Here is a 25,960-nt window from a genome sequence, read left to right as displayed (position 1 = left end):
CGTTTATCTAGAAGCGATGTCATCTTTCAGGTCCATTTGTCTGAAAGTGCCAAACACTGGAAAAAGTTTCCCCTGTTGACCACAGGCTGTAAGAAATACAAGAAAAAAAGCTAATGTTGTATGCAGAGAACATCTTGTTCTTGGCCGCACAGGAAACAAATCAATTACTGAATTGATGTGTCTTGTACACTTACTCTCATAAATCTGAGGAAACCATATTAATTGGGACATAATCCAAAGTTCCTACATTCCTCTCTTAAGACAACCTTTCAACACCAATTATAAATAATGGCCCTAAGGGATTAAATAAAATTCAGAAGAACAAAGACGATGAAACGTCTTACAACTCTCATTTCTTATTTCTTAATAATTGCCATCAGGAAAGCCATCGAATTATGCAGATATTGCTTGATTCAGGACACGTTCCCACATGATTGAAAAGATATTATTGATGGAACACAAATTTTTATTGTATGTCAGATAAGCATTATGAATATTAGAATCATCTTTCGCATTTTTGATTGAGAGCAAGATTAAGGTGAATACTGGTTCAGTAGTGGTCAAGGAAGGCCAGCTAGATTATTAGACATTCGTGACATTGCAAAAGAAAAAAAAACACAAGTTACCAATGTGTTCCATATACTGTATTTGCTACAAATGACATAAATGCAGAATTTACCTCAGATTTTTCATTTCAAAACACGGGATGTCTCTAGCGTAATTTAAAAGGTGTAGTCACTGTTTCGCCAATTTCAAAAATGTGTAGAATTTCCAAAAAATGTAGAATCAACTGCTGTGTGTACCATACTGACAGTGGCCATGGTATTGAGGAGGTTAGAAAAACGCAAACGCTTTCCAGAAAGTAGTTAGCAGTTGGTGCTGTTCATAAAATATTGCCCTTTCAGCATGTGTGTTTGGTTGTGAAAGTGTATTGCTTCAGGAGAGGAAGTGATATATCTCAGGAGAGTTTCCTGACCCCAGCCAAACTCTCCCTTGATGTGGAATTTAAAGACTGGAGCTCCTTGTGACCAGCCGTTTCAAATACTGAGCTCAGCTTCTGATTGTGAAGCACGACCAGTTCATTCCTAGAAGTCAAGAGAATGATTTAGGATTTACAAGTTGTTTTAAAAATAGGATTTTTTTGTTGCATTTTACTGGTAAGCATGTCTACTACAGCACATTTCTATGTAACAAAAATGCCTAAGTAAAGAAACCTAAAGTTCCTTTAAAGCTGTAATGACCTTTCAGTATGAAAGTGTCTGTTTTAAGTGTTTTAAGAACACTTTCTTAAGAAAATGTTCTTAAGGATGTTAAAAGAGCTATACAATTAGATGAAGATCATTTTAATTGTGATTTATGGCAATAAGAGCTTTTAACATTAAATAAACAGGAGGCTTCAGCTTAAGATCTTGTTTTCAACGCTCATTAAGCTCTTATAACTTGCCCCCTTTCCATTACATGTCCTGGCAGCATTAATTAAGGCAAGTTTGGTCGTTGTAAAATCCCATCAATTTTGAGTCCGTGGCAGGAGAGTCTGTCTTCAGTGAAGAGCTGTGTTGTATCCCTGTGGGGGGACTGCAGTTCTCTCCCAATGCCAATCAAACAGGCTTTGCTGTTAACCAAAAGGAGAAGTCGGCAAACAGCAGCTGTGTGAGCAGGAGTGAGGTATTCAACAGCATTCACATTGATCATTTTCCCTTTAGAGGGTTAACCAGGGCCTCTGATGCCCCTGAATGTTCATCAAGCCTCATTAAGTAACGTTTATCTGGGAGCCTGAACTGTTGCCAGGATTGCTAAGGGTATGGTTTGTCTTCCCTGATGTTATTCTATACTATAATGAGCCTTTTAGGAGCTATCCTAATTTGATTTCTCAGGGTGGCACAGCATATGAGTGCGTAAAATGACCTGACCTTCTCCTGCGAAGAAGGGCTGCAACTCCACACAACTGGACCCTGAAACTAAAGCACCCGTAGCCATTCTGGGCTGATTCCAAGTGGTGCGGCTAATCTTTTAAAACGGCTTAACTAGGAATAAATCATTCTAGGTGTTGCACATAAATGACTATACCATCCTGAAGTGTGATGCTAAGTGCTGTAAATGTGACTTTGCTGTATATCAACATGATCACAACGGCTTTAAACATATGTTCCTGAGTACAAAGTGTAGAATCAATCCCCGAGTTTTTTAAACACCTATTAGTGCATGATTAAATGGTCATTTTCTATGTACTGTTGTTTATCTTACACAGTGGTGAACCATATACAACTGTGCCAATTACTGCAGAACTACAAAAATGCAGATATTCACTTTAATATGTGCTTAGAAAAGTATTCATATTGAACTCTTAACAGAAAGCATGGGGTAGCTGTACTTTTTGAGTCATTGATGTGCACGTCTGTAGTGGGATAAGGAGTAAACTAAGTTCACATACAGTATGACATGTTTTTTTAAAACGATTCCCAAACGCATGTGCAATATGGGTTCTGTTTTTGATGTGCAATGTAATTGAAGTAGAAATAGAACAGTGCTTAGGAAAATGCAACAATATTTGCAGATCTTCACTGGTAATGATTTAACGTAAAAGTAGTCTTTCCTCAGGAAAAAAAAATAGGGCTGTTAAAATGATTTTTTGTTGAAATGGCTATCATAAAGTACGCCACTTCCTCTGCTCTGTTATCCCAGCAGGCTTAGTCGAATGAGTCCCTGGTGTCTGTGAGACTCAACTGGACTGGTTTTGTGGTTACAGTGCACACTGATGGAGGAGACCCTGGGGGCAGGGAGATCTGGAACTTGAGACATGTGGAGGGGTTTGAGTGTCAATTCTCTTGTCTGAGCCCTGACAGTGTATTGACAGGTCCCAGCTGAGAGAAAACACAGAGGCATCTGAGATCAGTCCCTGCTGGACAGTCCCATTGCTAGACAGAGGAATGCTCCAGAATCCAAGAACTCACAGTGGTGTTGAGCATGGGAATAATTCATACATGTTTGCTGTGCTTCATTTATGAGATGAGAAGATGCTGTTGAAGATGTTGACAGCTTTTTTGGAACAGTCAGCATCTTCTCCTTTTATGTAGTGAAGATACATGTGGTTTTTACACTCTCAAATATGCTCTGAAGCTAGTATTCACTATTTTTCAAGGTTAAAATGTTTTGCTTTTAAATGTCACTTCTATGCGAATCTCAGATGTATACAACTAAGGCTCTTACAGTATGTACTAAAGGATTGCATCTGTTTTACCAGTTTAAAACCTGTCACAAATTAGTCAATAATGTAAGGTGATGTACTAAACACAAGTGATGCATATGCAAGGTTTTAAGGAACATTTTGCATAGGTAATTAGTCTTCTCAGCTAAGCCCTTGATGAATTCTTAAACAGGGTGGAGTTTGTGCAAATTAGGTTTCTTGAGTTTTAAAAGCAGCCAGCAGTTGCCATACTTAAAATCATGCCAATTTGTTAAGACCTTAAAAGCATGTCTTAAAGTGTCACAGTCAACAAATCATTAAAAAGCAAAGCAGGAAAAACGTCGCTCCCTGCATTTGCAGCAGGAAGGAGACATCATCTTTAGCAACAAGTGAACTGGAGAATGAGAAAAGAAAGGGTATTTCATATCCTCTCAACCTTCTTCCAATTACATGAAGACCAAATTAGAAACAGGTATTGGATGACCTAAATGATGACCTGGAGCCTCTCTCCCAGAGAAGACAAGCCATCCCTGCTGCAGTGAAAATATTATCCACCCTGCACATTCTTTTTCCAGCTTTTCCTTGCATTACCAATTTAACACTGTGACACAAATGAACAAATTCCTGTTTTCCCTAAAAGGAAATTTGATTATAAGATTTGAAAAGAAATGTCTTTTCCTCTCTGGTTTACCTGAAGTACTGGGAGCCACACACTGTGCGCATGTAGCCAAAAGCTCCATTTCATTCCAAGCATTTGTACACAAACAGGAAACATATCTGTTCTGTAAATGGCCATTTGGCATGTGATTCACACTAAACTACCACGATTGTTGTCAGGTATTGTGGTTTATTTCACAACTCTTTTATTCTTAAAAGCAGATGCAGTTTTTAACCGACTGAGGGTGGAGAAGCATGCTATATCCAACTTGTTGGAAAAAACATTTCCAACATTGCCATTTGCCAATAGTGCCAGATTTTAGTCCTGGTGAGACAGACTGGGACACTGATATTTTACTCATAAAGCTGTGGGAAAGATCATGCAATTCTTTATTTACAAAAGTGTTGCAACAGGTATTTCAAGCAGTATATTATGGCTTTTCTTAGTATGTCCAGCCCTAAACCTGTTTGATATAATCTGGTGACATGTCTGAATAATGAATGGAATCAAAGAAGTTTGCCTCCCTGTTTCTTGCAGAAAATAATTTAAAAGATTAAATAAATTTGATGATGTAGGGAATAAAAGACTTGTGTGAAGCTTGTACATACTGTAAGTGTAATTTTAATCCAAGTACTGTGACTTTTGTATATACTTTGATTTTGTATACTGTACATTTATTCTCTAAATGTTTACTGTAAACCACAGCCTCCACATCATTTTTAATGGAAAATAAACAGATCTGATGGGCTTATCTGGAAAAAATAAACATACACATAAGAAGCTTCATGCAAAATTTTGGATGAACACTGGATTGTATATATGATTATCACATAAACAGGTGCTTAAAGTTCACATTTTTTCATTATGTACTGCAAACATTATTGGAGTTTGCTTGCTTCAGGATGCTTCACATACAAGAAAAACAACTTTTACAACATTTCGTTTTACAGAACTGCAAAGGCTTGGCAGCCTTTTGTGATTTTTTTTCTGCATACAGCTTAAACTATCTGTCAAACTGTTCTTACTTTAATTTCCTGCACAGCTATTACTTGGGCAATGTAGACAACCCTGAACCAGTGACTCAGAGTTAATTTATGTATTATGCAAAATGTTCTTTTTCCCTTTCTTTTTAGCAGTTCCTAGTTGTCACATCTGAGTCTTTGATTCGTTCCTTTTTCAGTCATAGACCTGCAGTGTGCAATTTTTCTTATGGGGTTGACAGCCCTCTACATCCTTCTCATTTGCGGCCACATTAATCTCCTGTGTGACCACCGTAAATCAATACACTTGGTTTAAAAAATAACTAGCACCACCTTGAATTAGAAGTCTTTGGCTTATGATACGGTTCTACAGAAGCGCCTGAAACACCGCTGTGCAATGGTTTTCTACCCTTTCTTTTCTCTACTTTCAAGACATTTTTTTTAGTTATTTTCTTTGTTTAGTAGGCGGATTATCTGCACAGTATTTTCAGTCAGATGCTGGAATCTTGTCCCAGGTGCTCTTGAGACACCTGAAATGGAGAGAAACATAAATATCACTCATGACTACAATGCAGATGTTCCAATTAATGGAAATATTGGTCCTCAGAATGCAATGGGCTGTCAAAATTGAATATTTTTGTTAGAAATCTTGAATCATGATACTGTTTTAATTCCAAGCCTAATTGGGAGTCATGGTAACTCAGACGGCAGGGGTGTCTAGCTCCTGCCTGGAAGGTCCCGGGTTCAATCCCGAGTATGGGCAAGTGATGGAGCTAATTGTAATTCCTTCCAGATGGCTCTCAGGTCCACTCAGCCTGCTTTCCAAATGAGTACCGGGGGTTAATCCTTCCGGGGGTAATAGGCCAGCCGGAGTGTGATGCTGACCACAGCACCTCCACCTCCAGTGTTGGATGGTTGAGAAAAATGGTGACCCTTGCCCCCCATTCCCCTATGGGCCTTGATGGCCTGAAAAGGGACTTTGCAAGTAAATCCAAGTGTTACCAGCATAACAGGCAAAATCATGTCCACCATGGCCAATAATCTGACCAAACTGATGCAAGTAGAAGTCTCATCACAGAACCCCATGGAACAGACTGGGTAGATGGGACATCGTCATATTTAAAAACAGCCAAGATTTAGGAATTGATTCCTAGATAACCTTGTAATCCCTAAACAATTTCTACACTATTCTACACTATTTACAGTTGCTCTTAATGTCCAGAAAAGAATATTAAGTGAAAAGGGAGTCAGTCACCATCAGCAGGTAATTAATTTGCTGAAGAAGGTTTTAGTTCTCCTTCTTTGCCTAAAGCCTGACTGGAAACCTTCAGCCAGTTCATTAGATGCAAGATTTGCAGTTGACCTGCAATCAATTGTTCTGAAATTTATGGAAGAAAGGGGAAATTGGAAGTAAGACAGCAGGTATTTAGCATTTTGCGTTCCCGAGCAGCTGTTTTAAGTCTATCACAGTTGTGACAGCTGTGTATTTTAAGCCTACAGGTGTATGAGGTTAGTACAAATGAGCACAGAGCAGAGAAGCTAAATTTTAGTAAGATGTTCCACAAAGTCCAAGGCAGTTGTTCTCATTTTAGTTACCATTTTGGTCACATCAGTAACATCCACAGCACTAAAACAGCAAAACTTCAAACCTCTGAGGACAGAAGTGGGCAGAGATGACACGTTTGTAGAAGCTGAGGTCAACTGCTGACTAGCAATACTTAAATATTAGGTATCATACAGTATGCTGTACAATATGTGCTATTGTATATTCAATATGAATGAAAGTGTACTCTTTGTCAAAATATAAACAATAGAATGTGAGGGAAAAAATAAATTTGGAAACAAATGTGTACTGTAAATACACAGCCAGCTCCAAAATACAATGTGAAAACAGGTTTGTGAATATATAAATGATGATGGCAATTATATGGTTTCAGTTTGTGTTGATCACATATTATTTGGATAATCTGATGAGGCAAAACGGAATCACTTTACACAGCATGATAATTTAGCATATCACAACACTCATTTTTTAAATTTTTGTTTGTTTAAAAAGAGACACATATTGATGATAGCAGCTGTTTGTCAAGATGGAAAATACATAAAAGCAGAATAAGGGAGACCTATCAAAGGTCAAGCAATTATTATTTGCTGTTAGTGTTTTCCTCTGTTATCAGTTAAGTATTTTATGACCAGCTACCAACTAGTTCCATTCAGATTTCCTGATATACAGTATACATGTATCACAATCTGTAGTGTTAACCCCATTTTATGTGATCCGAAATTAATACCTTTTTCACCCCCAAAAAAAACACCACCTCATGATTATTCCAATAAAAATAGCCTAATAAATCTCCGCTAGAATTTATATGGGGTTAAACAAGCATGTTTTATTGCAACTATTAATGGTGAAACACCACAGGGCTGCATTTTCAAGATAAACTATCTCAATGTGTTCCTTTGTAATAATCGACTGGATTATTGTGTGACCAAATGGATGGAGGTTTCGTCTACATTATTTCCAGTGCTCTGAAGGCATCACTTGAGGAAGTTTACTGTGTAGCCTCAGGGTTAAATTAAATGATGAATTTGCCAAGGGTTTCCCTTGCATAGAGATACAGTGATTGTTTCTGCAATAAAAAGAAGTAAAAAGCACCCATTCTTGTAGTGCAGTTTGATTATACAAATTTTGATGGGAATTAGTCTCAAGTATGCAAATTATTTGACCATTAAGTACACTTTAGAATTTAAATATGAAATATGAATATTTGGTGGTATAAGCTAAATATTACAGATAGTTGAAACGAAAACAGTTTTTGGAACTCTTGTTCTATTATTGAAGCATTTTCTTATTGCTTACCCTGTAGCATAAGTCATTTTAAATATAAAATATTTAACTCAACAAATGCCGCAAACAAAGCTTGCTATAATAAGCATTGGGGTAGCCTGAAGTTGACCAGCAATGAAATAAACATAAAAATGTGTGCCCTCTGCAATTTTATGAATTAATCTCAGACATTTACTAAAGTTTTGAAAAACCCTCAGTGTACTGTCTACCCTACCTTAATCCTTTTTTCTTCTCTTTTGTGAACCAAGTTTCTGCATAGCTTATTCAGAGCCAGGCATATTGTTTTCACAAAATCTGACTATTTTGCAGGCCCTTTACTTTTTCATTTGGATGCTTCTTCTTCTGGTTAGATAGTCCTTATAATGGCACCATGCACTGACTCCATGAAGGGAAGATCTGTGTGTACGGTTTTCATTTTCAGTGAAAAGCTCTTCTTGTGAATGTTTTCTTTTTTATTTGTCCCATCTTGGCTGAACTATCAAAGGCTCCATCCTTAAAGTACACCCACATAAGCAAAAACAAAATTGCAATGGAAAGGTTATTTTGAATTGCATTAATGTAGCTCACAAAGATTTTCTTTTTGTGTCTTTTGGCAATGGATTAGTGAAAGGCTACATCTAGGAGACAACTTGTCTAATTTTGATTAATGTTCTCTTTGGAAAATTACAGATACAAGTCAGCATGCATCAAGAATTTGAAAGGTGTGATTTACGCTCTTTGTGTGTGTTTTTTGTATGTAGCGTATATTGTAAATGTGGCTAATATAAGGGATTTCTAAATGCTATTTCAAAAAATAAGTAAAAGGAGCAGAAATTGAGCAAATAAAAAGCAGCTTCCCTTCAAACATCTTTAAAATGCTTTTGGTAATTCATGCGTTTGGATGTTTATTTTACCATCATGAAATTCATTGATATCATTTTGAGTGTCCGATGAGAGTATAGTTAATTGGGAGAGGGATTCCAGAATGGGGTGTGATTGAAGTTGTGTTTGTGCGCTGGGAGTTGAGGATCATTGGTGCTAGAAGCTGCTGCCAACTCTTCCTGACACACATGGAAATGGAGAGGGAATTTCTATGTGGGAATGCTGTCAGATGCTTCTGATTTCACAGCCCGCTGAACAGGTGCTTGACTAACATGCGAGGGATCTGTTTCTGAACTTTGAAGTTCTTTCTCCTCTGGCTCCTCAAGCTTTCCTGTCCCCTTGTAATGAATAATAACATTCGCTCTAATTTATTTTAATTACCTGCCTGTCAGGGGTGGTTATTTTCAAGGATGTTGAAGTCTTATTACCCAGTGTCACTTTTCTGGTGCCGAGCTTGATGATAGTCCCTTAAACATTTCATTACAACCACATTAGAATTTAAATGTTCCCCTTTCTATTCCTTTATTTCTCTGGAAATTAGCTTGATCTGACAACTAATTAATATTTAAGCACATATTTGGAGGCATGTGTAGGATACTCACGATCTTACCCAAAATGCCTCTGTTGCTTTGAAAAAACCAGCACTGTAGTATCAGCGTGTCATATAGCAATTGCTGTCCTTAATATGACTGAACATATGAAACCCTGGCCTCTTTATCCAGCAATCAGAATCTGGCTCTGTGAGAATTTGTGACAGAAGCTCAAAGCACGTTCATGTCAGGAGAATATTATTTTGCTGAAGTTTAAAAAGCAAAATAAAATATTCACTTTATGACCACCGGATTTAAATGACACACTTGAATTAGTCACTCACGACAGATGGAAGTGACAGGCACACAAGGCTAAGAAAGAATCAAGCTGTCTTCCAATTTATTTGATATTTCTGCAATGGCCCTGTTCCTATACAATGGTGATGAACTGTTCTCTGAAAGAAGTCTGCCAAGTACTGTAGCATTACTATATAAAACAAGCTTCAGTCTCACCTCCAGTTTGTCTCTGAAGGGCAGACCGGAGGCATTTATTACCAGGCAGTACAGAGGACTCCACATTGCTGTCTTTAGTTTTGCAAATCATAAAAAATGGAAAAAAGACCTTAAGCTTCGTGTTTTCTTTTCATGTGTCTCAGTCCAAGAGGAGGAGGGTATGATGATGTGTGGAAACATTCTGCCAGCACTGATTCATTCTAAAAATACATTCTTGTTCTTTTGGTGTAATTAACACCAGCCAGAAGGCAGGTCAACAATGGATACCAGTGCTGTTTCTAGTTTAGAAAACCCAGCTTTAACAGTCTTCATGTCTCTGTCTTAGCATATATGAAAATCAAAGAAAATGAGCAATTCTAAGTCACAGAAATTCAATATTTACATGTCATTATTTCACCCCCAGAAACTGCATGTGTTCTCAAACAGTGCATTTACTGTATACTGTATAATTGCCAGAGTAATGCAAATCGTATGTTCTGTACTGAGCTATTTATGAGGACCTGCCAAGAGAGTTTTAGTTCTGCAAAGCACCTGCAACCCGCTTGAAGCCAGCATTTTTTAATCATAATGAGCCCCAGAAAAAAAAACAGTAATAGGTGCACAGGTGTTGCTCAGTCAGTGACATTCCCTCCATCCTAGGAGCAATCTGTGATTGTACACAGTGCCTACAGATTTCTGAAAATTAACTGGAATCACAGTGACACCTGCACAGCAGCAATACAGATATCCGCAGGACAAGATCTTCAGCATCTCTTCAGCATGCAGACAGGGCAACACTTATGCTGTATGCCTTATGCTTGATTAATGGGTAGAGAGGGAGACGTTTCAATTACTATAAATTACACATTTGTAGTAACAGTATTTGTTTTTTCTAAAAAATGTCTGCACAAACTGACTCTATTTATAGGCATTCTAATCTTCGAAATTGTTAAAAATTTAAGATAAGCAGAGCTGTTCATTTATTCTCTGAAAATGATGTGCAATCCAACTAAGATTAAGTGTAAAACTCCAGGTCTCACTTCTTTCTTAACTCCATCTCAGTCACCTTGTCTAATATTCTAAACAAAAAACACACATGAGCAGAATGTAAGAATAAAGAGGAAGGTTAGACACAAAATTGTTAATCACTTTGCTGCAACACCTTTTCCAAAGGCCATTTAGTCTATGAAGAAATGAAGCTTTCTGCTGAGCATAAACTAATCCTTCATAAAACAGTGCCTTTCCATTACAGTACATCACATCATTAGCATTGTCCTGGAAGCAGACCATTTCTACTGATGTATGACTTATTTGCAACTTTCTGATTCCCATTTAAAGCATTTTTTATTCTGCTTGCTGGACTGGAAGGCTTCTCAAAATCAATCAGTTCCCAAAAGAAATGAATAGTAGTAATTCAATATAGACTTTTTTCTAATAATCCTTTCTATAACATATTCTATAGCCATTGCCGTCATACTTGATTTTAAAATAGCCGTAAGTACTTAAGAACTTCCTGCACAAAACAAAATGTGTAAGCAGTTTATTTAACAGTTTAGGTGCATTTAAACATATGACTGAACGAAAAACATTTCCTCAGATTTTACCAATTCTGTGCCATATTTTATAGCCCCTTGAGATCAGTGTTTTTGTTGCATGAGGAAATATCATAGAAGTTATGAGGGATACCATGATCATGATGATCATACATTATTACAATTCCAGACTGAAAGACACATTTAAGATAGGAAAATGTCTCTTCTTCATTCTTAACAAAGTAGGTCATATTCAGGTGCTGCACAACATATTAATCTGTAAACTTCCATATATTATTTGAAGTAATAGATTTTCTGAGCCACAAGTACACTGAAGACTTAGATTTGGCACTACAATAACTGTGTCAAATCTGACAGTTTCACCATTTTCATAAATCAGGGTGGAGCAGTGGGTCTGTGGCTAAGGAACTGCGCCTGTGGCTGGAAGGTTGCTGGCTCAAATCCCACAGCTGACAGAGGATTCCTACTCCATTGGGCTCCTGAGCAAGGCCCTTAACCCCAACTGCTCCAGGGGTGCTGTACAATGGCAGACCCTGCACTCTGACCCCAGGCTCTCTCCTTGTCTGTGTATCTCATGGAGAGCAAGCTGGGGTATGCGAAAAGAAAATTCCTAATGCAAGAAATTGTAAAGGGTTAATAAGGTAATGTTATTTTCCTAGTTTTTACCTCAAGAATATTTTGAAGCTGTATAGCATATCCTCCCTGCAGTCAAGCTCAGGCCCTGTATCAGCACAAAGACAGACAACATGAGTTCTGTGACAATCACTGTGATTCTGACTGGCATGACAGACTAATCAACATTCTTTGAAGTTTGGAAGTCAGATTGACCTCAGCTTGCAAATGATCCACAGTTTGTGGTCTTGACTCAATCTGCACTGCAAAACAACCGCAAATTACGGCACCCTTCTGGACAAAAAAAAAGGTTTAAAGTAAAAGACACTCTTGGCAAGGAGTCAAGCATATTTTGGCAAGAGCATCAATGTTAGTAATGAGGTTGACTTGCAGAGAAAAAATGGAGACAGCTCTCTTGATGCGGTGGTGTTTCACTGTAGCTGGTGTCACTGTTCTTCCTTTCTAAACAGCACAACATAAACAAAAGGAATAAAAGCTCCTTTGCCCAAATGAAATAAAGGGCTCTCCAGTGTGGTCTTTTGACTGATTAACCATTTAGCTGGCTCCTTTTGTCACATTGGAGAAAAAAAGCATAGGAATTACCCAGCAACTAAATGAGAGTAAGAAAAGCCCTTATCAAGCAAGCAAACTTTATTCTTTTGCTAACAAAATAATTACAACTGGGTAAATGCAGCTTGAGTACCATTCCTTCTCAAGTTCTATAATATAAACAGGTTTGTGATGTTGGTCATATTGCACATTTTTCTTGGTAGTTGGATCAAGTATATCTACACATAGACCAGGAGCAGATAGACGTTCATGTTGTGGTTTCAAACGGTTGTGTTTACAATTGTCAATATGTTTTCAGCACTTTATTTCTAAGTAGTAAAATGAAAACATTTACAAGATTTCTTATAATCAGCTCTGTGTTTGAAGGAAAGAGCTTCTTCATTTGAAATGGATGGTCCTTAAAGGATTTTCACAGTAGCTTGCATATGATTTCACGGAATATTTTACGTTACAAATATTCTTCTGCTGAAATGGTCCCTGGCCTTAAATGTTGTTGATAACACAAAACCTGGAGTGTTTTTACACGTTTAAAATGCAATTTTAACAGTTTGTTGTAAAGTTTGTAATAATCGTATACAATTCTATATAACAAGAAATGGCTGTTCTATCTTGTGGTTTGTAACATGATGCTACAGTTTTCAAGGATTGCTGAAATAGTTTCATATTGTTTTAACAGTTTGATGTTCATAACAAACATGCAGAGAAGGCAGATCACTTTTACAAGTACACGCCAGCACAAACTCCCAATCAAAGGGTTTTTTCTGGTTCCTACAGTATGTGGTAGTGAATAAGTTCTCAAAATATTTTTTAAATCAGGCTGTTATTGAGAGTCCAGTGTTCCTATTGTAAAATGTTGGAAAAAAATAAATTCCTTTTTATCAAATGTTTTTTTTTTAATGAAGACCACCTATTGATCTTCTGCTTGCAATCATTATAAAAAAAATTCTGATGTAAGAAGGTTACACTGAGAAGGTTCTCCATAACAAATACACAAATACTGTATGAACATGAATTTCACATAATGTTCCATTTAGTAATGAGTCAAAAATTAGACCACATGCTGAGGATGGAAGCATAGTTTAAGCTTGAGGCAAAAGGTCTGTTTTTTTGTTTCAAAGCTTAAATATATTTGCTAATGCTGTGGATGTAATTATTTTAAAATTATGCTGTTTTTTATACCACTTGATGCGATGAGTCCAGTGGAAGGACATTCTGTGAACTCTTAGTAAATGACAGTCTTTGGATTTAAGTGAAGAAGTCATAGGGTATATTCTTAACACCGGTTACTGTTTAAAAAAGGCATGACGTTTTTGCATGGGATACATGGTGGTTAAAATTGAAAATTGAAATCTTTTGTTTTTCGTTCCCACGTTTTTCTTGCCAGTTTAGAAAGCTCATTTTTTCAAGTGACTGCACCAGTTCAAACCCGTTTTAGTCACCCTGTTGAATTAATCTACACAGGGTTATTGTACAGGATTTATTCTGAGTGCCACTATATAGAAATTATTAACTGAAGTTGGGGAGGGATAACAATGAGAAGTCAGTCTCACACAGCTGCACCTAATCACCATCATTATGAAGCCAGCTTCATAAACTGAACTCAAATGCCTCCCTTCACAGCATCTCTCCTCCACCCCATCTCCACCTTGGAGCTGCCCCTGGATTCTCTCAGTCTGAATGGGGTGTGAGGCTCTTTGTCTTGTGGCCAGGAGGCTGCCCCTTAACCAAGCAGGTTTAACCAAACTTTGTGAATCAAGTATTCCAGGTATTCACAAAGCATTCAATGAAATACCCGTTATAAGCACCTTGACTTTTTCTGTCACAAAGCCAGATTACATCCTTTTCCCTTTTGAATTTCTTCTTTATTATTTTGAACTATATTCAGTTCTCTTATAAATACAAAGCAAGCTAGTAGTGCTCTTTATTACAATAAAGTTGTTATTGTACATTGTCACTGCCACTGAATGTTTTCCTGTGAGTAACCAAGCAATTCATGTATACATCTCATCCATCTCATGAATTATTGACAGAGGCTGATATGATTTCCCAAGAAGGTAATCGCTCAGCTTTAAAATTATCTCGCAAGTTAAGTTTGCAACGTAATGGAAACTACGGGCTCAGTATGTTCTCAGAGGTTCGTTCTGTACACACTGATATCTGTAGAGCTGCTGACACACAAATCACTGGCTCACTGAACCCCAGATGAAGAACGTGATTATACAGTACAGTATGTGAAGAACATAAGAATGTTGAATTCTTTTCAAACCTTAGAGGTTAACCTCCAGGTAGCATTGTGGTTAAACATTTAAATATTTGTAAAAAAAAACAGATTTTGTTGAGTGAATTACAAGCTACTGTATGTTAGAAAACAAATGCATATGAGGTCTTTTATTTTTTAATGTCAGATTAAGATTTAAGTATGTATAAATGGGTGCAACAGGAAGGAAAATGTCACTGAAACTGCAGTATAATGAACTTACTAACTTAATAATAATAACTTAAATAAAACAAGCAATGTGAGACAGAACCTACGTACAATTGTTAATAACCATGATTGCTGTTTTTTTAGTGCAAAATTTCTTAGATTTTGACTCTTGTGACCACACTGACTTCAGTAATAGCCTACCTGTCCAGCTCCACCAGCATTGTTGTCTTAACACTGCCTTTATTCCGCAAGAGGAAAAAAACCCCAAGAGGAAAAACAGGGTTATCACTCTGCAACCTGTTGGCCAATGTGAGTAAACAAATGTAAAGGCTGACCTTTGCCACGGTTTGGAAGGAGTCATTAGTCACACTCACTATCAGCCTCTCAGTAGCATTGTCAGTGTATCTCCTCATGTCACGGCTCTGTTGACAAGAAACACATTAACAGTGATTTCAGAGCAAACAAACGGTGCCTCACCTCCACTCCTTCAGTTGTCATATTTATTTTCTGTAGAAAGACCTACAGAAGACATTTGAAGAAGCAAAAACACAACTAACTCTAGGTGCTGCATCTTTGCATCATCACAGAGGTGGCATTGCTCTGTTCTACTTGTTATTTTCCAAATGGTGACTCTGACTAAACGTCTTCAAACTTGTGGGTTTTTGTAGGCTCAGTCAATGTAACATTAAGACTAGCAAGAAGACCTGGCTTCTTCATTTTCTGTGAATCGACAATGTTACCAAGTTAAACTATTCTTAATCTTCACTGTGCAAACTGATGGGCTGGCATTTATTTACTTATCAAACCAGGGCACAGTTCTTTTCCCTGTTAATGAACTATTTAATTTATTAGGAATAGTTTTAGCATAGGTCTTTAAGGGTCTTTATAGTTTATCAGATTATAGAGGTTTGCCAATTGTGTACAAATACAGATGCAGCCATTTAAAGTGCACAGTACAAACCCATACTACACACAACTATCTGTCATTCTGCGGTACGTGATTGGCTGGCCAAAATGACCGACAGGGGCACTTGTGGAGCATTGGTCGGTAGTGAAAAGATTTAATCATTTAATCTCTTTACTGTGCACGTTTTAATCAGTTTAGTATTGAATATTTATATGGAATTTTACAACTAAAGGGAAATTTTAGTAGCTGAGCATAAAAAGAAGAGGAGCATAACGGTTGTGTCTGATGATCATAAACGATACTAATTTAGGAACATAAACATATCATGCAAACTGTACTGTATATGGCTGGTATTGGTAGTTTAAAGAAAAAATACACACCAGTATTCCACTTTCTCCCTAAACATTTTAAGCATCAAAGTCTTACATGTGGTTATTTTCGGAAACGTTTTTACGCGTTCCTTCTGACCATATTAAGTTTATATACTTTGTGAAAAGTGATAATGTTTTAACCTTTTCTGCGAATACGCTCGTTATTGAAGTAAACAAAAGCATGCTTTTAGAACTTGATGAATAGGGAATATAATATGGAATCGCATATCTAAAGAAATTAATAACGATATATATGAGAAACGTTTAAAAAATAAATGTTATTGATTTACTTAAATTATTAATTTTATTAAAAATCTATTGATTGCATACGACTTGTATTTTAGAAATACTGTACATGGGTGATACCATCTCTACCTAAAGCCTTCCTCCTATAGACGCTAAAAAAATACAAATTAAATCTTTAGCTGTTGAGCTGTCAATTAACAGTAAATAATTAATTAAACTTTGATATAAACTTATTTTTGAAGTGATTAAAAAGCTCATGAGGATGACAGAATTTTTTTTAACCGTTCTGTCCAGTCTGTGGTTTTTCTTTGTCTTTTTTTTTTGGACAGCACCTCTATTTTTAAAATACCTTTGCAAAAACTTGTTAAAAACAAGCCAAATGCAAACCTTCTCCTTGTGTTTGGTCTCCACCATGTTAGACAAATGGACACAGACAAAGTCATGCAGGTTAACTTATTTCACACAGTATGACAATAGTCACATCTCATCTCATACTGTACCTCCTACCTGCCTCATAATGCTGTACAGTATGTACAATACATTGACATACACATCATTACCAAGGTTATTACCACATCGTTACCAAGGCTCAACTCAGGGTTAACTCAGTCCTAGCATTCTTCATGGTGTGAACGTATTTAATATGGCTCTGAAAAGCATCCTCTGTAGATGATTTCCTACACTACAGAGCTCAATAAACAGTGAATACACATAGCTTCAGGGCTCCCGGAACAGGAATATAATTTTCTGTTCTACCTCTTTTAAATAAATCATAACAATCTCTTACAGAAAACCATTAAGTATGTTTGCAATTTAACAACAACTTCATGCATTTAGCAAATTAATCACCTAGAATGTTTCTGTTTTACACATCTGGGAGTATGAATTGCAGAGTGATGGTAGCGTTTAATTTTTTTAACTGCTCTGTACATGGTGCTGGGCTTGGCATTAATAGTGAAAGAAAAATCAGTGTAATATACTATACCAATAATGCTGTCTTTGTGAAATTATTTTCAAGCATCGTACTATGGACTGTTCTTGTAATACAGCAACAGCATCCTTTTTTTCTGAAAAATTCAGAATCCCCTTGTAAGGAATAAAATAACACTGAAACATGACCCTCCTGCAGAACGTGGGAGACATTTCCTAAGTCGAAACGAGAGATATGTGGGAGGTGCTTTCTTAAATGATATTACTGACCCTCTTTGGACTGCCATTCCACCCTCACTAACCTCTGTCTGCACAACAGACAAAACCCTCGACCTCTTCAGCACTTGTAATATGATATAGCAGCTAAAGAGACCACTAGAAGGTAATGAAAACTTCTCTTTTAGCACCCTCAAGAACCTAAAAGAACACCTTTCCTTTTGCAGCTACATTAGGGATAGTGCAATAGTAACCTTCAATGAGGTCTTTTCATTATGAAAAAGTAGGGATCACTTAATCAGTGACATACTGTATGTTATTGTAACGCATATTCATAAAGGTAAGGAAACAGTATGATCATAATTGAAATGACATTATTAAATTATGAATGCAGTTCAAAGCTTTAATAGTTCCGAGCGGCATCAGTTTTCCTTGCCGAAATGTGAGTTTTCAAACAACGACTACAAAAAGCATTTCTAAAATGGAGACAACAATTATGGGGAGCCCAGTGTTGCAGTGGTTAACATTGCAGCTTTGCCGCACTGGCATCTTGGGTTCAATTCCAGACCTGGGGTGCTACAGTATCTCCGTGAGGTTTGTATTTTCTCTTTGCGTTTGTGTGGCTTTCATCCAGCTGCTCTGGTTTCCTCCCACAATCCAGAAATACAGTAAACTGGTAGTTTAATTGGCTTCTGGGAAAACTGTCCCTGCTGTGAACGTGTGTCTGTCCTGAGATGGACTGAGGTCCTGTCCAGGGCTACCCTGCCTTGTACCATCCTGTATTCGATAAAGTAGTTTAAAAAGTGGATGAAGGGAAAGTAATTATTTTTCAGTTCAATTATTTTAGAAATAAAAGGGTCATTACATTACCATACCTGGTGTGTTTCTGTTGTATTTTATTAAGGACTTATTTAGTATTGACATACTAAATTGCACATTGGTATAAACAATAATGTGTAGTTGTTGTGTTTGAATCCAGTAAGACCGAGAAAAACAACTCAAACTGCAATCCATCTTTATGAAGGAAAGCATTTTGATCACATTTTGCAGTCTGGTTTGACTGTTCAGGTGAAAATATTTAGAGTTTAGGTAAGGCAGAGATCAAGAGAGAAGGGAGAGAGAACAAGATTATAATTATAGGAGACACAACAAGCAAGTGCTCACTGCATTTCTCCAGGACAACAATTGGTACACATCCTGTTTTTTTTTTTCATTTTAGTGCTAGATCGTGCCTAGTTAGGAATCTGAGAGATATGCACACCGCTGAGATATGGAACGATGCCATCCATCATTAACAGCTCCTCAACAGTACACCCAGCTGGCTCTGCTTTGAGACACACTCATAGCCCGCTGATCCAGAGAGTGAAAGTAGGCTGGGTGAAGCTTCTGTTTTCATAATGAGAGACAAGCTGGGGATTGCTGAGAGGCAGCTTCTGCTATACGGTATATGCACAGGAACCAACCGAAACATGCAATTTCAACCTGCTTACTAAATGCTAATATGGTTTGTGCATGTGTGTGACATCCTGCACATTCTGCAAACCATAATGAGGGGTGACATTCTGTATAACAGCTGTATATAAAATTACAGTTGTTATTTCAAGAAAAAAAAACAGGGGAGACCGTGCTCACAGATTTGTTACAGATTGTTATAAATTTGTTATAGACCACAGGTCATTCTTCTAAGGGATTACAGTTTGCACTGAGGCACATGAGATGATGGCAATGCAAAGCCTAAAGCATCTTTGTCTAGTGTTGATGTCTTCAATAGGTTTGCATAAGCCCATCACAAAAGAGAACTAAGAGGAAAATGAGTAATGTGCTCAGAGTATGAGCGATTGCTATCTTATTCTTGTTTTCTGTTTCTTTTCTTATTAAATTGAAAAAGCAATTAAATTTTGTTGGAAAAGGAGGAGATAATTTCCATGAGAATACATCATAATTTACTGGATTACATTCAAGGTTATTGTATTATTGTGGCAATGCAGAAATAGGCCACTTCAGTTTGCACACAAATGGATATGGTGAGAGCATTAACAAAAATTGTGGGAGATTTATTTTCATAGGAAGTTACCATTGCTAGAAAAAATGATCATCAGGGTCCTTTACCTTTGCTAACAACTAATGTAATAAAGAACCAGTAAATAAGCGAAGGTTTGCTTTCTGAGGAACTGAAAAAGACATAGGTGTGTGCACCTAAGGTATTTATCAGCTCCACAGAACTAAGAAGAGTCATTTAGTGATGACAGTTGTTCATTAAAGCTGTTCTCAAAAGCATTTTCACCATTTCAGAGAGAAACGTTAAAGTCTCTAAATATGTACATAGTCACTGCCATTGTGTTCCCAACTCATACACACACAGCATCGCAATGAAGATCCAGGACAGTTCATAAACAACCTCATCTTAACATAATGAAGAGTGCACTTGTTTTTGTTTTCAGTTTCTTTACTTGCATTAAGAAAAGGTTTAGAAATAAATAAAACATTCATGTCTCGTGTTTTTAATTCTGCGTCTTTCACTGTCAGGCAAGACTGAGCTCCAAGGTCAGTGTCCTATAATTTCAGTAAATACAGACAGGAAGGTGTTCCTCTAAAGAAATGAGAAACTTTAATTAAGAGATATTTTTATACAATCCCACACCTGATTACCTTGGTATCCTGTAACAGTGGATGTTGAGTGATTTACTCTTTGCAGCAGCTTCTAATCTTCTAATCTAATGCCTTGTATGGTACGTCCATAGCAACAAATGGGCTTCACGTGCAATTTTTATGTAGCTTGCAACAAATAATTTGGCATACACTTATCACATGTATAGTGTGAATTCATCATAAAATACATAAAAAATATTGATAGCCATTTCTCCACTGGCTTTGCTTGCTTGACTTCATTGTGGATCGGGGACAGAAATCTGGAGGTGTCTGCAAAGATCCAAGACAATCAGTTCCTTAAATGGCAGGAGTCCTTTAGCACAAGTATCAGAGAGAAGTTCTAGCAAGGGTGAAGTCAGGAAAGAAACTTGCAAATGACATTATTTATACTGGGCAGAGACGCTAAGGTTAATGCTGGAGTGACGAACCCAAGATGAAAGTTGTCCTACTTATGCTTGCTTCTATTTTTAAAACATTAAAATAAATCTCAATTATTCAGTATGAACAGCACATGAAAAAGGAATTACTATATCAGACCAGAGGAACAGGAGCTTAATTTAATCCTTCTGAGTACATCCAGCAGTAAGATTACTAAATTAAAAAGAATTCATCTTGGCATCTTCTCATTGTAACCTTTCTTTCTGTTCTAATGTCCTTTATGTTTTTTTTTTGCTGTTGCATCTTTTATAATTCATAAGTTACTGCTTCACTATAAGGAAATACATTATGCTTACGTAATAAAGGTTCTTTTAAAAAGTTGTTCATCTTTATTGTCTTCCAGTTGAAATAGAGTGTTTTGGTAACTTAAAATAGGACTGTCTGGAACTGGTGATCGTACAGTAAAATTCTTAACACTGTTACTCTGTGCTTGTGCATATTTAGTATCATACTGGATGCTTCCTTTTAACCAGGATTGTACAGTAGATATTTTATTCACCAGTTATTAAGCTGATAAAGATGACACGAAGATATACCAAATTCAAGTGTATACAATAACTTACGTTAAAGAAACACAAACATTTCTGTTTGTCCATGATGGAGCAGGGCTGTGTGAGAGGGCATGATTTGTTAAAGATAACACAGTATAGGGACCTTCAGATTTGTATTTTGTTTGCCAACAGAAGGTTATGCCTTCAGAGATGATTTATTACAATTAGTGTTGATGTGATATACAGTAGTGTAAAATTAACATTTTTCAATGCAGATCATTTGAGGGAGAGACCAAATCTACTTTATAATTGTCAGTAGTATGTAATTACATTTTACTGTGACGTTTCCACTTTAGTTGCCTCCAGTGGGCAATGGGTTTGGCAAGAGCCGGTTTTCTAAAGGAAAGACTATTTGATCATTTAGCACCATTAATTTCACAACTGTGTTCTAAGGTGGCTGACTCCACTGATTGAGACTGTTGATATATATTGTTATAAATTATTAAATGCATTGGTATTAGGTCTGTAGCACCTATTATTTCATATTCTGTCACTGCAACACCTTGTATATCATGCGTTTGCTGGCCACGCAGATGTAGGTATTAAGTAACTTATATACAATATATACTGATGGAAAAAACACTCTGGCCCTCCAATCTGCATGGAACAGGCTGAAGAGTGACTCATCCGTGAAGAGGACCTGATGCCACTGCTGACGAGTCCATCGCAGCCTCTGTCTGGTCCAAGCCAGTGTGACGTCTAGGAGGTGTGAGCAGAGGGCCTCTGACAGGTCGCATTGCTCTAAGGCCAGCAGCATGGAGCCTCACTGTCCTGTCACTGATGCGGGCATTGTGTCTGCCAGCAGTTTCAGCAGCAGTACGGGTGGCAGATCTGAAACGATCTCTCAGATGGACCAGCCTGATGTGTCAGTCCTGCTCTGGTGTGTTCACTCGAGGGCGACCGGATCTTGGACGGTTATCTGTCCTGCCGGTCTGCTGTAACCTTCTCTGTAGTCGGGAGACAGTGAAGCGGTTTACTCCATAGTGTCTGGCAAGCTGGCACATGACATGCCTGCCTGCAGCATGCCAATGGCCCTCTCCCTTGCTTCTGGTGACATTCGAGGCATTATGGAATGCACAGAAAAGTGACTAAGTGTGGCCTTTTTTTGCAGTGACCTAAGCTTTGAATTAAGGCCTTTTTACAGGTGACCTGATCAGGCATTGTTCCACCTGGACCTCGTTGGGTAAAAGTGCACCTAACAAGCTTTCATGTAATTTGCAAGTTACAATGCTTCACTGCACAAGCTGTATTGCTGGTCAGAGGGCTTAGAACAAATTGACAACTTTTTGTGAAAGCACATAAAGTATAGTATTCTAAGTCCAGAAAATGTTGTGTTTCTTTTTTCCATCGGTATATATTCTGAATCAGAGGGCTGCATGGTGGTACACGGGTTAGTATATGTTCTTCCCGTGTGTGCAAGACTTTCCTCTGGGTGCTCCGGTTTCATCCCATAACCCAAAGACATACTAGGAGGTAAATTGACTTATGTGAAAACGATGGTAACATTGCACTGATTGCTTGCCAGGATAGGCCTCACAACGATGTATTGCACAAAGTAGAAAAAGTCATGACTATAATCCGAGTTAAGTAAAAAGGTTTAAGAATTTTCACTTCTCTGTAAATATATTTTACATATATTTTCTTCAGCCTGTCTGGATCAGCTAAAGCACAAGAGAAGATAAAAGTACACAAATCCTCCAGTCAAAAAAGATGCAAACATTTGTTAGATTACATCACCTCACAAATGTTAGCGTGATGTTTTTCTTGTGTACAGAAGACCAAGGAGGTTGAATCATGTCCCTGTAGTCATCCAACCTAGATGTATGTTTCATCGTTTCTAATTTAATTAATATTCTTGCATTTTTTAGTCAAAAGGAAATCTTTCTTTTGGTTTCCAAATTAACAATAGTGTGGTCCCACATGTTTACCATTTCTGCAGTATTATCATACCGAACTTACTGTTTATAAGAATGTATATGTATCTATTGCTTTGAGCTTTTTCTTTACTGAAAGTTTTGGGAAGCATAATGAGTTTCAATTATACAGATTTTTTTTCTAAATCTCATTTTATTGTCTTGACTGAGATCCTGCAAGATTGAGGTCTTGACCGTTGTTCACCACCTTTTGTAAGGGAGGTAAGTTTGTGTGGGATTGAGTTTCCATAGTATTTCTTCACTACCGCTAATGAGCAGAGCTTTTATTGAACCAGGAAAAGGCTACAGGCAGCAAAGTTCTTGACAGTGTATACAGCGTTATGGTTTTCATGCAGGAAATAAAATAGGCTAGTCTCTGCAAGATTATCTACCAGCTCACAAGAAGCAACAACCCTCCAAATTATATGTATTAAAAAAGATTATTGAGTGTTTAGTCAAATTATGATTTGGTTTATCCTGACTGACCATAGGGCGAAGAGGTCCAGATGCAGAGAGAGAAGCTGGACCACTTTATTATTACTTTCCTTTAATGATTGGTTTTTTGGGAGATTAAGGTACACTGCATGTTCTGCAACTCCAATCTTCGGTCTGACAGAAAGGGCTTGTGTGTACACTGTACTGTACATAAACTGTTACTGCAATAACATGTAGTTAAAGAGGTAGCTTAACAAATTATTCGGAGTGCAGTAGCAATAATAAGACACTGAAATGTTTTTAGGCGAATGTCCAACAAGATCAAAGACAATGATGTGTTAACCAACAGTCAGAAGAAACAAAGATAAGGAAGTACTCCTCAGCAAGTTAATCCTGAAGACACACATCACTGGCTAAGGATCTGCTCATGTTGCCAAGTGCTCTTTTGAATTTCCTTAGGCTTGTTTAGCCAACACAGCAGACAAAAACTAGTAGAGTTTGCCCACAGCTATAGAATAACACATCTGTCAGTATCCGGCTTAAGTTCATTTGTGCTCTTTTCCCTCTTTTTCTTGTTTTTATTTGATTTATTTTTTCCTGTGACCAGGAATACCCTCCAGTTCATACCTCTACTTGAAATATGCCACAGGCCATGTTTTGTGATCCATGTTTTAACTAATACAATGGTTGTGCTTTCAGATTTTCACACATCATTTCTCAAGATATTGCCATGAAGTTAATTCTGCCAGTTTGGTAGTTTTTCAGCATGCTGCTGAAGGAAGGTTGAAATTTTGCATTCTTGCAGAGTACATCAGCCACAGCTGTGATAGCAGAATAATAGGTTTGGAAATGTTGTTTTTTTGTGGACTGAAAGAAACAGGAACAAATGTATGATGAATTTGGTCAGTGAAAGAAGTCTCACTCAACAGTAAGAAACCTTCAAAAATAATAACTTGCTGACAGTTTGTACTGCTTTTGCATTGCATTCTCAGTCTGGTATTTGGTCTTGTCAACGATTAAGAATTTTCTATTCAAATTTTAACTCAGAGTTAAAAAACTAACACCTTTTTGAGAAATTGATGTTTATTTTAAGAATATCACAACTTACTGATGTTTTGATGCGTGGTCTGTTCTTCAGGGGGTGCTATCTTGAATACCATGCTGACCAGAATTTAAAATGTGTGTCTGGACCAAAGTGCTGTGCATTTCCAGCGCTGTTATCGCTCAGGTACTGTGGTGGAACAAGACTCAGTATCATGCTGGTAAGTGCTAGGGTCTCAGCTCTCGCAGGCGGTTTGTGCAGTGTTGTCACAGCATGTTTATGTGATTGAAGATCTGTGCTCCTCCTGCATGAGTTGCTTTGTTGTGTTCTGTATGCCGTCACTGGCATTTACTGTACTCTGACCTGATCCCTAAGTTCGTGCTGGCAAGCCTGGCGGAAATCACAAGCCGCTGAGCAAAAGTCAAACTTTGGCATATATCGGAGGAATTGTCTTCCAGTTGCTTGCGGTGAATATTAATAAAGCTATACATCCAATTCCATAGATGCTCAATTTTCCAAAACAAAAACTATTCCCATCATAATAATTATATGCTTCTTATAGCTGTATACAAGCTGACACAATCTGCCAAGTCCTCCACTGGCAAAACAAATTAAGCTTTTGAATCATGTTCTGTAGGAGTAGTGCTTCTATCAAGGTATATCAATATGAATGTTACAGATCTGAGGTTTTTATTATTAATTCATGTTGTAGTCACAGACACAGACAGTCATAGACATGGCACGAGAAGTAGCAGCAATAGTTTCAACAGGGTGAACTCAGTATCACAATTGGACATGTGCTTATGGAAATGATCGTCTGTGATATTTTGTTTATTTACTGAGCGACCAACAAAATCCTCATGTGACAATGGTCAGCTGATTTGCCTGCACTGCAAAACACATCACAAAGCAGAGATATTATCATGAATTCACTGATGCATTGACCTGATTGTTTTTTTTTTGGTAATTACTATCAGGCTTGGATTTGTAAAGGGGTATTTCATCCAGTTAATCTATTACTGTCCTATGGGTGGGAAATTAAACTTCAAAATAGATTCAAACCTACTGTAATTGTCTCTAAAATACAATTTTATTATAATTCATTGGGATTTGGAAAACAGACAGGTATAAAAATATATAGACTATATGTGCCTGTGGCTGGAAGGTTGCTGGTTCAAATCCTGCAACTGGCAGAGGAATCCTACTCTGTTGGGCCCCTGAGCAAGGCCCTTAACTCTAACTGCTCCAGGGGCGCTGTACAATGGCCGACCCTGTGCTCTGACCCCAAGCTTCTCTCTCCCTGTCTGTGTCTTGTAGAGAGCAAGCTGGGGTATGTGAAAAGACGAATTCCTAATGCAAGAAATTGTACAGGGCTAATAAAGTGATGTTGTTATATAGTCCCCATGCAATGATTTTCACAGTTTCACAGTTTATTTTTGTAAAGAATACGGAATAAACTGGGAATAATGTTCAGGAAATGTAATTACTTTGATTCTTTGTATGGCAGTAATTCAGTGTGCTATTCTCTGCATTTTCTCTTTCGGTGTGT

General features: G+C 37.4%; 1 long non-coding RNA gene across 1 annotated transcript; it reads right to left on the bottom strand.

Annotated features, from left to right (window-relative positions):
- Window positions 1-24,589, bottom strand: LOC148816835 (uncharacterized). Its single transcript, XR_016094667.1, has 3 exons — window positions 24,478-24,589; window positions 15,049-15,135; window positions 1-86 (listed from the first exon to the last, which is right to left on the bottom strand). It is a non-coding gene; the product is annotated as an uncharacterized LOC148816835 (long non-coding RNA).
- Window positions 24,590-25,960: the final 1,371 nt, after the last annotated feature.

This window comes from Atractosteus spatula, chromosome 22 (assembly GCF_055471065.1).
Source record: "Atractosteus spatula isolate fAtrSpa1 chromosome 22, fAtrSpa1.hap1, whole genome shotgun sequence".
Taxonomy (NCBI): Eukaryota; Metazoa; Chordata; class Actinopteri; order Semionotiformes; family Lepisosteidae; genus Atractosteus; species Atractosteus spatula.
The sequence above is the reverse complement of the archived record's forward strand: the minus strand, read 5'-3'. Positions and strand labels throughout refer to the sequence as shown.